General features: G+C 40.7%; 1 protein-coding gene across 7 annotated transcripts in view; it reads right to left on the bottom strand.

Moving 5' to 3' along the window:
* The window catches only part of BCAS3 (BCAS3 microtubule associated cell migration factor), a 2,144,796-nt gene that overhangs the window by 1,119,281 nt on the left and 1,009,387 nt on the right, over positions 1-16,128 (bottom strand). The window lies entirely within an intron of this gene.

Raw genomic sequence — 16,128 nt, 5'->3', positions numbered from 1 at the left:
CGGGAAGACTCTTGGCAACTATGTCACGCTCATGGAAAGCTAGGATTCATATTGTGGATATTAAAAATCCTCTTAATCGTACCCTTGTCATGGACTCTAAACAAATTCTAAACCTATTCCACAAATATTAAAGCAACCTGTATGCGGATCAGGCGATAGACTCAGATTTGCAAAATCGTATTCTTCAAGAGGCCCATCTCACGAAATTATCGCAAGCCCAAAACTGAGTGGTGCGATATCCTTAGAAGAAATATCCCAGGTTATCAGCAGGGTTGCGCCTCGCAAAGCCCCGGGCCCAGATGGTCTGTCGAGAGACTACTATAAATTCCTTCATGATAATATACTCCAGGCCTTACATGAACTCTATCAGACCATCTATAATGACTCTTCTAATTACACATCATTTAACGAATCGTATACAATTTTACTACCCAAACCAGACAGGGATCCCCAACTGTTAGGTTCTTATAGGCCCATAACACTATTGAATGTTGATTTTATCATTTTATCTAAAATCATGGCTAATCGTTTGCAACAAATCTTGCTGAACTTATTTACTGACCATCAACTTGGTTTTGTAGCAGGTAGACACTAGGTTTGCGCCATTAGATCTGCAATAGCAGCCACCATTTACTCTCTTCAATCATCCGGTTCAAACAATATGCTACTCCGTGTAGATATGCACAAAGCGTTTGATACAGTGCTTTGGCCATATTTGTTCTCTATATTGGAACATAGGGACTTCGATTTGGATTTCATAGGATTAACTTCCTTTTTTTATCATTCTCCCACTACCTCGCTCTTGGTTAATGGATTGAGAAGCATTGACCCTTTACAGAGGCACTCGTCAGGGATGCCCTCTTTCTCCCCTGCTCTTCAATCTGTCACCTGACCCTCTATTAAGGATTCTTCAAAACTGGCCACAATTCCAGGGTGTGCGTATTGGATCGTGAGAAATAAAAATATCTGCCTTTGCGGATGACCTTCTATTATACTGTATATTAATAATCCCCGTGACACAGTCCCTCTTATTTTAGACAAAATTACCACTTATGGCGGCATCTCTGGATTGGATATTAATGAAGACAAATCGGTGGAGATGCTGTTGGGATCGGGTAGATCTATTCCGCAGTGGAGTAATTTTATTCCCATAAAGTGGACTACCTCTTCTTTAACTTATCTGGGTATAACTTTAACTAGAAACCCTTCTGAGTTATATAAATACAATATCACTAAGGCAATTCAAAATATTTCTAATGAGTTAAGGGGTTGGAAACATCTAGCTCGCTCCTATCTTGGAAGAGCAAACTTGATCAAAATGATCACTTTCCCTAGATTGCTCTATTTATTACAGGTTCTTCCTCTGCTACTTACCCAAAGATATGTAAAACATATCAATAGTCAATTCTGATCTTTTATATGGCGAGGAAAGAGGCCTCACATTAGTTTACTCAAACTGTGCCAGACTAGGGCAAATGGAGGGATTCATTTTCTAGATGTGATGCGGTATAGTCATGCAGCCCATTTGAGATACTTAATTGATTGGATACATGGCACTAACGTATACGCAAATACCCTACTTGAATCTCAGCTATTGGGAGACTCAAATACTGCTAGTTTTCTTCACACTCGTGATCAGGATATCCCGCTTATTCTTCGAGAAAATCCTCTTCTCTGGAGCACGAGAAAGGTCTGGCACATTTTGAGACTTCTGTGTAACCATAGGATTTTACATCACTGTGGTGCTTTGTACTCAATACATGTCTAAACAAGATAGTGCAGGGATTTACGTATACATTTTTATTTTTACATTTTGAGACACAAAAATGGGTTTAATGCTCATTTCTCCACACACCTTCCCTTCTGCAAAAACCCAGGCTTTCAAGGCGGCATGGCAGCACACCCCTTCAACTTATGGCAGTTAGGAGGGATCATTTCAATTGGACACTTAGTTCATTTGAAGGATAGACGACCTCTCACATTCTTAGAAGCAGTAGCTAGGTTTGAAATACTTCAATCTTCTCCAGTGGCATTTTTACAAGCACAACACTACACCTCTACTGTGCTGAGGGAACTTAAAGAAAAGGTCTAGACTGAGATAACTCTTTAGATACTCTCATTTGTCAAGGATCTTCTCAAAAAAAGTCATTTTCCTCTCATTAAGTATTCCTGGGAAATCCTATTTTTCGCACCACCATACAATCAGGGATGAGTCAGTGGCTAGTCCACTTCCCAACTGTCTCGACGTAGGACCTTTTAGAATTTCTCAATGTTTCCTGCAAACTTTTACCTTCTAGTATGTACCAGGAACTGTTCTACAACGTAACACACAGAACTTAACCTTTCTCCTAATAGAGTTTCTCATGGGCTTAATCCCTTCTGATAGTTGTCCCAAATGTACTCAGGTCTTGCAGATTTATACTATTGCTTTTGGGACTGTCCAATAATTAGGGGCTTTTGGTTAAGGATCAAATGGGATGCGGAAACTGCATTAATTAATTATATCCCTCTTTCCCGAGTGGTCCATTTTTGGATTCCCCCCCAAATTCAAAGTATTACTAAGGGAGGGAAGAATTTGCTTTTAGCCATAAGCTCAGCAGCTAAAAAAAACAATATTGCAAAACTGGATACATCCTAACCCTCCATCTTTTCCCCTATATTAAGTAAAACTGCATAACATTTTTAGAATGGACTGGGTGGAAACCATGTTCGAAAAAGAAAAATGGGTAGGTCCATTTTTTGATGTCTGGGAAAGTTATATTGCAACACAAACTTTTTCAGTATGTGAGGGAATCCACAGAAGCCTACGGCTGACTTCATGGTATGGATTACGTATCGTGGACGGAGGTTCTCCCATTGCTCTTGATTAATTTGCTCCTTCAGATCTTATTCTGGTGTGGGAGGTGAAAGCCACACATTCTACTGGATTTAAATCGGCCTTGTGTATTCTACACTCTGTGATTAATGCATACCATTCCATTACTATCCTTGCGACATGTTGATAATTAATGATTGACGCTACACGGTAATATATGTAATGTTAATTTTATTGTACTCACTCTGCACATACATGTCTTGTGAACGAGTTATTTTTATTCATGCTTCAATAAAAATAATTATTAAAAAAATTACTTAATTTTGAGTTTTATTGTAGGAAACTAGGACTACAGGGAGTACGGCGGCACAGGCTGGAACTGTGAGATAAGCACTGTGGGAACTGTGATATGAGCATTGCCACAGTCATATGTGCACTGCGGGGAGTGCAGAGGCATAGGTTGGAACTGTGAAATGAGCACTGCAGGGCGTGCACAGGCACAGGCTATAACTGTGAGATGAGCACTGTAGAGAAAGTGGAGGTACAGACTGAAATTGTGAAACGAGCTCTGCAGTGCCTGGAAACATTAGGGCAAGCAATGCCAACCTTTACCCTCAAAGCATACTAATAGTGCAGGTTTTAGTGATATCCAGACTTCAGCACAGATGATTAAATCAAAATGACTGAAGTACTAATTAAGACTGTTAGTGTGCCTTGAGGAACGAGGTTGGGAATGCCTGCATTAGGGTGAAGGAGTGAAAGGTTCACTATCTGGAGAATTGTGAAGAATTTTTGCCCATTATCCACCAGAAGAGAAAGGTTTAAATAGTCCACCTAATCCCATAACCACTGGGACAGGACTACACGGTCATCTTGCCAGCATTGCAAGGGCAGTGACTGGCTGCAGAGTGCTGGAGACCTTTCTCCAGAACCAAACGCGCAAACTTCGGCATCCATCTGCCAGAGATGAGTCGGAGCTGACAGCTGATGTGGCTTAGCAGATAAGAGAAACCAAGCAGAACATGATGCAGTAAGTGGGGACCGTGGTCTGGGGAATTGTGACACTAAGTAATTACCAAGCTTTAGTAAATTTATGTAATTTACTATGACTCTGCAAAAAAAACATTTATCTTGTTGAGTAATAAGTGGTAGTGTTAAACTGAATAAAAACTAAAATGGGAGAGATTCATTATTGCTCTCCTTTTTGTTGCTATTCTACATCTAACTGTGTTTCTGCCATTTCTAACGGGATGTCCCAACACTACCTGCCTGCTGTCTCTGTGCTATCAGTGTCTCCCCAAACATCCAGTCCCTCTCACAGTTAAGTCACCTCCCCCTTTGCAACATAGCATATATCTGCCCCTTACTCAACCCTGTGATCATCACCCCTTGCCTAGACTACTGAAATCCCTTCCTTTATGATTTTCTCCTCTTCCCTCTTCAATCTAAGCAAAATGCAATGGCAATGCTTATATTCCTCATCTATCTTATTCACTGCACCTCTTTTCATTGGCTCCACTATCATTCCAACTTTCACTTCAAGCTGCATTACTTAACCAACAAACCCTGCTTACCGTTTACATACCCAACCTTATTATCAGATACATAAAACTTTACTTCTTTGCCCTGTCTGTGACCTACCCCTCTCCTCCGCTACCCTCTCATTACCTAACAGTCCCACCTTGATGACTTTTCTCCTGAGCAGCTCCCTACCTATGGAACTCCCTGCCTCTTCTGACCAGCTTCTACATCAAGATACAATTTTTCAAGCGTTCCATCAAAACCCCCAACTACCTAAACTACCATTACTTCAAATTACTACCTCTGCATTGTCAACTTGACATGTTCACCTGTGCTCCATTGCTCCGACTGTCTCTGGGCTTATTAGCTTACCTCTCATGTACTGTATGTCCCCTCTCTGTCTACCAAGTTTGTACCTAAAATTTATACTTCAATTATATTTAGTTGGTGTGAATCTGCTATGTTCCACTTATACAATATGTAATTGCTTTGTGCAATTTATCCTTGAATCTATACCAAACATCTCCTATAATCCTTAATCATGCATAGGTATTTTGACTACCCACTGCTGTGGAATATGAGGCACCACAGAAATAAACAATGAGATAACATTATTTTCAACATGTACTGCAAACATATTTTGCACAATGAAGCCGTGCTCAGTTTATAACTATAATACATGAGAATACAATGCTTAATGCGTTCTTTTCCCTGTGCTGCAACAGAGAACTATTTAGATAAAACTATCTTAATAGATATTTTGAAGAGACAAATCATTGAAGAGCTCTGCAGTTCCTTCATGCAGATCGTGGCACAATTACAGGGTTAAGCAGCTGCTTTGAAAAAAAGTGCTGTGTTTCCTTCCAGCACTGCTCAAAGGTGCTGACCAAGTAGGTGTAAATACATCTGTCTTTTGCCATTTGTACTAATGCATGCCTCCTACACTTCTCAGCGCACAGCAGATGGTCTCTGTCCTGTCTAAATATTACAGTGTACAGACATCCATTGCTATATGTTTCTAGAAATATGGGGGCAGATGTTAAATATGTTAAGCACATGCTTTGCCCCCTGGAGGTTTAAGTTAAGGCTGCCGTCTCAATTTGGCTATCTTACGCATGCCAGGATTCATGGTTCTTAGGCGTTCCTTTTAAAACACTCCAAGTATATAATTTCTTAATGTTAAGTTTCATTACAGCAGCCGCAGAGTATTTCACTATCAAGCAACCTTTATTAATATGAATTTTAAAAAAACAGCTTAGTAGTCCAGGTAATTGGTGTTGTCAATCAAGATGTAAAATGTTTGTTTCTACAATTTCAACATATGCATAATACATGTTATGAATATGATGCACATATATAATGCACACACACCTGATGCACATCTATAATCATACTTGCCTACCTTGCTGCCCCCTCCTCCAGGAGGAGGCAGCGTTGTAGGCGCATGAGGGCGTGGCCGGCGGCATGATGGACCATCCAAGGGCGTGGTCAGAGCCAATGTGGGCTGTCCGGGAGCGTGATGACGGGGAAGTGGGCAGTCCGGGGGCGTGACATCACGAATGCGTCATTGTGGCTCCGCCCTCACTATACAGTGCCGAGAAAATAGGTACTGAATAGCGGGGAGCAGAGATACAATGACGCAATACAGCGCGAATAGCGTCATCGGATCCTCTCGGCCGCCCACTTGTTTTCTGCTGTGGGTGGCCAAGAGGGGGAGTGGTGGGCTTGACAGGGAAAACGGGGAGCTTGCCCACCTTTGCGGGGGGGGGGGGGGGGGGGTAGGGCCACCCGATTTTCGGGAGCCTCCCGGCCATTCCGGGAGGGTAGGCAAGTATGTCTGTAATATGTTAAAAAGGATGTGCTATGTAAGAGTGGTAATATATTTAAGAAGATGTGGGTTGAAAAATAATGTCTTGTTGCACAATTTATCTGATGCTCTTGAAATAAATGTAATTCCAAAAGAGAGGAGGTTCCAAGCTATGGGGTCAATCCAATTAGACACGAAGGATGCAAGTTGCTGTTGCCATAGCGTTAAAACGCTGGCAACGGCATCACATCTCGCAACCCCCTATGATTGAGTTCACAATGCCATAAAGCTGTTGTTGTAATAACTCGCACTCACAATGTATTATTGGGTAATTGGTTTAACCATTAAGAATCATCCAATTAACTGTGCTGCTGAACTTCAGGAGATTACAGTACCAGCAACTCTTGCAACTGGCACAGAGGTATACACTTTTTTTAAAATCACATAAGATTAGAGAGTTTTAAAGATTAAAAACTGACGATTTGCAAAGATTAACCAGTGGCGGTTTTAACCTATGGACTGCAGCCCCCCCAGATAAAAATCCGCCACCCAGCTCACCGTCAGTAAAGCTAGATGCAGTCTGCGAGATTGCACTGGCTTTACTGTGACTGGCAGTGACTTCGTATTGGTAGTCGTACCTGCCAGTCATAGACACACAGTGAAGTCCCATTGGGAGGTGTTTCTCCCTGCAGGACATCCAGATCGGGCTGTGATTAGCAGGGAGCTGGCTATTTATATCCCTGCCTCGTCAGCCCTAGCTGGCTTCTATGGACTGCAGCCGACGCAGTCCATAGAAGCCAGGGTTTTATGCATGCGCTGTACTGTCGCCGCTACTGCACATGCACCGGGTCCAGGCATCTGTGAACTACATAGTACAGGTGCCAGGACCTGGGTGGCGGGGACCAGGCGACAGGAACAAGGCGGCTGAGACCCGACAGCAAGGTCAGCGTCAGCCCTCCTCCTCCACCCAGGTAGGAGATGCCGCTGTGTTTAACTAATAATGTTGTTTCCACAGATGATTCATTTGTTTCCACAATAACTCATCATCTTACTGATAGACATATGATACAGGAAGAAAGAAACCACAAGAACATCATATAATGTTTATGAAAATGCAAACATAAACCAGTTATAGTCTAACAAGCTTCAAGTTAAAATGTATGCTTGTTCAGAGACAACAGCCACTGGGCCTAATTCATGTTTGTACGCAATGGGCGATTATCACACAACGGGACAATTATTCAGTAGACTGCACATGAGCTTTGATCGCAATGTGCATGCGTGGAGGGGCCTGCTGCTCACAATGAGAATTTCATGGAAGAGTGATGGGAAGTGACCGTTTGGAGATGTTAACAGACTGCTTATGGGGGGAGTGGTTGGGAAAATTCAGACATGTCATGGTCATGTTCGGGGAGTGACAGGCTCGTACAGGCAAAGACATGGCGACTAATTTGCTACTGCTGTATCCAGTGTGCATAGCCATAGACCAACCCTTAGCCCTGTTTTTGCGTACAGGCTGTGAATGTGAACGAAATTGCGAAAGGGTTTGTGATGGCTCCGGTGGGTGTCTCTTTTCATTCCTGGGCGGCAGTTTCACTTGCTAACATTTGCAGCTCCATAGCCTAGAGAATCAAAATTGTAGTTGCGTTTGTAAACAAACATGAATTAGACCCACTATTCCTACATGTAAATACCTGACTATACCTCCTGTGTTGCAGTAATTTTAATCTAATATTCAACAGTGATATTGGTTTACTTCTAAGACTAGCGCTTGGTAACCAGCATGTGAGGTTTAACACAAGACAATTAACATGCAACATTTAAAGTGCAGTCCTTCATCCACTGGTTATAATCATGCAATGTGTCTAATTTGGTTAATTGTATTGTGCACCTACAAATCTCGAATAAAGCCTAAAATCACTGGTCCAAACATATACAAAATATAGGACCACAAGTTGTTATTATCTACTTGTTCCTTTTTAGTTGGCTATACTGGAAACAAATGCCACAGTGTATGTGTGTGTGTATACACACATATATACATACAAACTGATACAAAAATAATATCTTCCATACTAAGAAAAGGTATTTACATCCTTATTTCTTTTCTCAAATGTCTTCACTAAGTTTACGCTGGAAGCAGTTATACAGTATGAATTACAAATGATACCAGAATGAAAAAGCTACCGTTACAGCATAAGCGCTGAGCATCATCATTGGGAGACGCACACATTTTAGCGAGTCCTCCATGAAGAGCAGGACATCATCCCGTAAACTACCCAAACCCTAGTGAAATTGGCAGAGTTGGTGGCCTTGCCCCATTATCTTATTGTGGAATTTCCAAGTGGTGGGCAGTGCCATGATGGCATGAATCACACTGCTCACTGTGCCATGCACAACTTTGCATCTCTTGTTTTAAACGTTGCTCAAACCGTATGCATATTAAATGGTATCCATTTCAACTTAGGAGATAATTGGTACAGGATTTATTAAGTATTTGTGAGTCATTTTGTGTATTTCTTTTATTATATAATAGCTGTTATATCCGTTCTTCGCACAGGAGTTTCTGATTTTCACGGTTGTACATATACATAAGTGTTAATAATTTGGTAAATCAAAAAAGATGTAAATTTGAGACGTCTTAATGTAAGTAAATATTAATCCATGGTTCTTATGGTGTTATCCGAGAAGCACCCATAGCTTTTTTGTAGTATATAAAATTCTACGCACTGGAGGTGCAATCCAAATATTGATCCGAGTGTACGTTTGGGCATTATCGTCTCTCTTCTTTCTTTGCGTTATCGTTCACGCAATGCAAGCCACACATCTCCAAAGATGTCATTATGTCAACCCCATTTTCATCCCCTTAGGGGAGCTTTATTAAAATTCTAATTAAGTAGATTTCATATTTCCCACCTGAAGAATACCTATGTTACATTTCAGCTTCCTAACATATTGGGAAGTAAGAGAATTAGTGATGAGTCAGTGAGTGAGGGCTTTTGCTTTTATATATTATAGATAGATAGATAGATAGATAGATAGATAGATAGATAGATAGATAGATAGATAATGTTCACATGCATTAGGACAACAATAGATACTGAAGATATCTGGCAGTCTAAGCATACATGCTATGCAGCTAAGTGTTGGCAAATATTCTTTGTGACCAGACTTTTATGATCAGATTGTCTTTCAATATATATATCTCAACAGACATGGAACCCATAAATTCGTTAACCATCAAGTCTGTGGAAATGACAGTTTTTCATATACAAACCCCCATCCACTATCAACCTTCATACCAATGATAACTGACCTGATTCTGACCAAGCCACAAAAACTGGCTTTGACATAAAGTGGGGTGGCTCTACCATTGCTCTGCTTCACAACATCTAGCCATATCTAGAGGTTTGTGTGTGTATTTTCTGCAACGCTAGCAAATTTGGGGTAACAAATCCCTCAGAATCATACATTGGCTGAACTGAATCAAGTACAGCTAGTGTGGATCTAGAGCTTAAAATGACTGGATCAGCTTTTCCCATCTCTATTTTAATTCAGAATACGATACAACTGAGGAACAAATCATGCCAATGCAGATACCTAAGAAATCCTAATGGCCTTTCCAGAAGGAACGGATGAAAAGAAACTGGAAATTGGAAACTGGAAGTGACTGGAAATTCCTGGGTTTCAGACTATAGAAGATCTGTTGTCCAGTGCTTGAGAAAGAAAAGATGGCATACCACAGACCAAAAATAAGAGAAAAAGCGGTGCCTAGCGGCGGCAGATGTACATGTAAAGAGATTAAAGGTGAGGCAAGTATGTAACAGAAGGGGTGATTCAGATCTGATCGCTGGGCTGCTAGGTTTGCTGGCCTACGTTCAGACAGCCGCCTGCAGGGGTAGTGTATATTCGCCATGGAAGTGTGTGCTCCTATGTGTATGCAGAGCTGCTGAAATTCAATTTGTGCAGTCTGTGCGCAGCCCAGGACTTACTCCTACAGTGCGATCACATCAGGCTGATCGGGGCCTGTGCGGACGTCATACACCCTCCTTGAAAATGCTTGGGCATGTCAGCGTTTTTACGGACACTCCCAGTAAACGGTCAGTTGCCACTTAGAAATGGCCTCTTCCTGTCAATCACCTTGTGAACACCCGTGCGATCGGATTTTTCGCACCACCCCTTCGCTGACCGGCGGTGCCCGTTGTTGTTGTCCAACGCGCGTGCACATTACGGTATATATGCAGGTGCAGTTAGGACCTGATTGCCCGCTGTGTGAAAAAGCACAGCAAAGATCAGATCTGAATCACCCCCAGTGTGCCATAAATTCTGGAGTGGCCCGGAAAGCTTCAATTAATCAAAGACAATGAGACCATTGGAGCTTGTACATGGATCATATAACAGTGGAAAACTGAATAGTGGTAACAAGTACTTTATGTTTTAACTGATCACTTCATTTAATTTGCAGCAGTGGTGCCCACCAAACACCAAGCAGAACTGAAAACAATAAAAGCTTTATGGAAAAAATGCTTTATGGAAAAGTCCTATGTATGCCCTCACCGATTCCTTTTACATCAAGATGACAACTTTGAATCACCAATGGTGTCTAAACTGTGCAGACAATGTATTTTTTTTTCCCCTCTAGCAATGGTTGTGAGTAGTTTGTTCATATCATACCCATTTCCTAGTACCACATAAAGCAGACACAATTGTGTCTACATTCAATGCTCAATTAAATGTGAATTTCCACCTGTATTTAAAGTTGGCTGCATCTATGCAAATGCACCATCCCACCCATCTATTGGTGAAAGCAGCCATCATCATAATCAATATGCATTTGTACCAACCCTATCCTTGATACAGCAGATCTGACTGAAGTCAGACGGATCTCTGCATAAGATCACCTCTGAATTGCCCTTTAACACACCCATTACAATCTTATCGTTCATGCGAATGCCCAGTTGCCATACAGTTACACCCACTCAGTCACAAGTGGAGACCCAACTGATATACATATATGTAACTCTGGACCATCTTAAATTGCGTTGTGCATGCAGGCCCTGACGCATTTACAATTTGCAAAAAATCATGAGATTCATACATACTTTCAGGAGATCAAATAGAATAACTTCCTAGAACATATACAAGAACTAGTATAGATCTACATTAAGTATACAACAATGACACTGGGAACACCCATACCTTTTGTATTTTTTGAAGAAGTGCCTGACTGCCGGTAGATCTTATCGTACAGCCACCGGAACCACAGCAAGGATGTACTGCCAATAACTATATATAGTAATGTTGTGATTTACTCTGACATATGCAAGATGCCACTCAAAAGAGGTGGAGTCTTGTGGCCGGATGGGACAATCCCTTACAATGTAAAACCATGACTTGTAAGTGAATTGCCCCTTTGAAAAACCCTCTGAGTTCAGCCGGCATCCCTCACACCCGACGAGCTCAGGCGTCATTACATACGGCCCTTGGTCTGAGGACAAACATCTCTCCCTTAGAGAGGGAGATAGGGTAACATATGAGCATAGACAAAGCTAAACATTTTATAGTAGAACAACCACATCCAGATTATCTTGTATATATACGTTGAGGCCAGACCAGCATGCAAGAAACAACGTACTATGTAAATTATTGCTGCTATATGTCTTTAAGGGCACATCTGAGAATATGATCAGAACTTGTACAAAACTTGTGCATAAGACAATTTATTAGAACTTATCATCACAAGCCTTGACCTATATTAATATGTTTGCTGGTACTTGTCATCCCCAGTACTTAAAACTAAAAGATGTGATCATTTTCATTTGATATGCAACACTGGTATATCTATACCCTATATCCATGTATTATATCCTGTGCTTCATATACAGACTCAGTCGGACACAGATATACAAGTATTGCATATCAAATTAACCAGCACAGTATACTGGTGTGTTATTGTCGCATCACATTGCAACTGAGGAGTATTTTCGACCACAAAAGACATCCGAAACTAGCGGAGTTGTAGGGGACCTGTCAGGACACATCTGTATTAGCAATCACTTCTTTTCTAACACATCGCAGAGAAGGGACACTTTCAGGGCCCCTCTTCTTGAATGGGATTTCTCATACATTTGGTGAATCTAAATTTTTTATTGCTGCGATATGCCCCTAAAACTGCAAATTATAAAACCCTATAATGACGTAAGAAGAAACATGAGAAATACAAATTATGTCTGTTAAAAAGCTGTGTGGTGTAACATGAATAAGGGGCACTACTGTGTGGCATATTTGAATTGGATGTACTATTCCCAACGAGATAGCTTGCTCGCTCCCTACTTAAGTTATGAAGGGAAGCACCAACGCTCTTTATGTACACAGGGCACCAAAATGTGTAGTTATGGCTCTGCTTTGGTGTGCACAGATGTGTCCTTCTCTGTGTTCAGCAACCCTGCCTTAAATAATTTTACAGTGAACAATATCTAATCCAATACAACTGCTAAGCTAGGTCTTGGTCAATTGGGAAAATGCCTTACCTTTTCTCTGTGCGTGACCTACACTAATGAAGCTTTACCTAACAGAACCAACTAACTGCCAAATATCTGACAAGGCACATGTTTGAATCCCTTACAAAATGAACTCTGTTGTATGCATTTTAATACAGAGAATTATGTACATTAATTCATTACATTTATAAGAGCATAGACTAAGAAGTAGGAGGAGTTAAGAATAGTGAGGGGAGGAGTCTATGCCAGGGGCCAGGCGCTGACACTGAGTTGGACCTGTTTGCTTTAAATCCCAGGGCCTATGTTAGTCCCAGTCTGGCCCGGATAAGAAATGTTTCCATTATGCAGATTTTGGCTGTTGAAAACATATATTAAAATGAATAAGGGTTATAAAAAGCATTTTCATTTGTGTATTTGCAACCTCAACAAACACGGCTGTAGGGTTGTGCTCTAGTGAAATATTAATTTAATAAATATATTAATGCTCAGTATTTCATTTTTACAAGTCGTTAGAGTGCTACCTACTTTCTATTGGCTATATGATTAATTCTCTAAACTGCACTATGCACATGGATTACCTCTTCTGGGCATATTATAATTTTTTTCCAAACTAGTCATCCTGGAATTTTTACCACTGATGAACAAAAATACTCAAATTAAAAAAAAAAAAAAAAAAATACTTTGGCCGGGATGTAATGAAGTCAGGGATACCAGCCAAGCTCTGACTTTTTTTAAAAGGGGCAATCTTGTACAATGCATGATTTAGCCTTGAACATGATTGCCCCTTTAAAAAAAAAAAGTCAGAGTTCGGCCGGCATCCCGCACGGCCACCAAACTTGGACTTTATGACATCCCGGCCTTGTGCTTGTAACAATAAGAAAATAGACAATAATAAATAACATACTGTAGGTACAGTAAGTTAGTAAACAATGAACTGGTTAAGTCCCCTTGCGTGTAGCTGAAGTGGTTCAAGTAATTAAAATGTGTATTTTTAAAAAAGCGTTATAATGAAGATCCCAGTATTCAGGAAAATTTTATTAGAAAGCTCCAACTGGGTAAAGAATAGAATAGCATTCCACAGACTTGTAATATACCCTGGAGAACTATGAAGTTTAAGTGGAAAGAAGACGACTCAACTGCAGAACAAGCAGAAGTCCAATATTGAAGCACAGACCTCAATTCCATAGATGTGGAATGATTTGAAAATAACAGTCCCCATTCAACATAATGGAGTGCAACTATACTGTAAAGAATCGCTAAAAATTGCAGTATCCAGATGAGCAGAGCTGGTAGAGATTTACCCAAAAGTAACCAGCAGCTCCAAATGCAGAAAAGTATTAAGACAAGGTGGGTATAATTATGTAATCAGTTTTGTTTTGTAGTACTCTATATACAGTACAAACTATATCAAATTCTTATACATTTGTATAATATATACATGTTGTGAGTATCCAAGTATATAACTGAAAAATAAAAAAGGTGTTTCAATTATCCCTGTGCGACCCCGTACAGTTTATAACATGAGAGCGTGCTTGGTTACAGTGGTTACAGCTAGGCCCAGAGATGTGAAAGTGATTAAACTGAGCTGCCAAAGCTTAATAGGAGGAGGAACACGCTGCTCCTACACATGCAAAGTGTTCTCATCATGTGGTCATCCAGGTTCCCAGTGTGTGAGCTCAGAGCAACTTGGAAGTTTAAGCCATCCAAACAGGATATATGCCTTGTGAAAATCCTTTATTCACATCGGTTTCCTGACAGATGCAGGAGAGAAATGGAAATATTTCATATCCAATTCTAAGGCTGAATCAGTATTAAGGGAAGAACAGCTCAAATCTAAAATGAAAACTAATTATACTTTGGCTCTGGAATTAGACTACTTACTGATCGTGTGGAAAATGATTATTATATTTGCTGTGAGTCTGTAACACATATATTTATAGAGTTACCAATCTTGGCCAGTCTCCGGTTGGCCTCCTTTAGAAGACATATGGATTGGATGAATTTCAAGTCTGATGTGGTCAGACACAAGTATCCAAATAAATAATTTCTGCAAATGCTCAGTCTCTGCTCGTCTCATTCAAGCCTCAGATTTTCACCTCTTCTACTTTACCAGCATACATTTTTCATAAAGAGAGAGTGCAGCCAGGATGTGAAAGGTTGACACGTTGCCACTTGAAAGACAGACATTCATAAGCACACAGGAGCTTTATTACTGAAGTCGTGTTTGGTGGATACAGTATGTGTTCTCAGCAACACAAAAATAACTTGTTGCCCTGCTTTTACACGGGCTTCATTTTGGAATGGGATCACATGATATTTGCTGCAAAACTATCAGGCACATTATGTACTTTTTCATACTCTAATCATTTTAGCTCTGACTTATCGCTATTTAAGTGAAGAGTCTCCTTATGTCCAAATTCATTAACTACTCGCCAAAGTTCTCCTTCCCAGCTGAGGTGTCAAACCCTGCACAGAGCAGCACAGAGCAGCACAGCTACTTACAATTGAACCACTATTTTAAAAGTCATGATGACTTATTCACTGGCATGCATCTGGCACTGCATGGCAGTGGGGTATTTGAAAACAGTGGTCGGAGCCGGCCCTAACCAATATGATGCCCTAGGCAAGATTTTGGCTGGTGCTCCCTAGCACCAACGCTAGTTCCGCCTCTGACAGTGCACCCATTTCCCAGCACCATCACCCCTCACCCATAGCAGTCCTTATTTTGAGGTTCCTACCCTCTATATTTTAAATAGGAACAGTGTGCACATTCGGCGCACAGCCCAAAAAGGGATGTGTTTTTGCTGGCAAGGGGCATGGCAACACAATAGTACCCCCAATTCAAATTACGCCACACAGTAGTGCAACTTTATTCACATTTTATCATGCGATAGTGTTCCTAATTCATGTTACATCACACAGTAGTACCACTATACCTTATATACATTACTCCTCATAGTAGTGCTCCTTATTCACATTACATCACACTGAATTGCCCCTTATTCACATTACACCACACCATATTGCTCTTTATTCACATTAGACCACACAGTAGTGCCCTTTCTATACATTACGCCACACAGTAGAGCACCTTATACACATAATGCCACACATTAGTAATGCATGTATACACATAATACCACACAGTTATGCCCCTTGCACATGACACACATTAGTAATGTCCTTATAAACATAAAGCGCCTTACACATTATGACCTTTATTAATGCCCTTATACACATAATTTCCTTACACATATGCCACACATTATTAAGGCCCTTATACACATAATGACACACATAGAGCCCCTTACACATATGCCGCACATTATTAATGCCCTTATAAACATTATGACACATAGTGCCCCTTACACATTTGCTGTACATTATTAATGCATTTTTACATATGACACATATAATGCCCCTTACACATATGCATAACACTACTGCACAACCAACCCACTCACACAGCCGCTAACACTGTGACC

The sequence above is a fragment of the Pseudophryne corroboree genome, chromosome 2 (assembly GCF_028390025.1).
Source record: "Pseudophryne corroboree isolate aPseCor3 chromosome 2, aPseCor3.hap2, whole genome shotgun sequence".
Taxonomy (NCBI): domain Eukaryota; kingdom Metazoa; phylum Chordata; class Amphibia; order Anura; family Myobatrachidae; genus Pseudophryne; species Pseudophryne corroboree.
The sequence above is the reverse complement of the archived record's forward strand: the minus strand, read 5'-3'. Positions and strand labels throughout refer to the sequence as shown.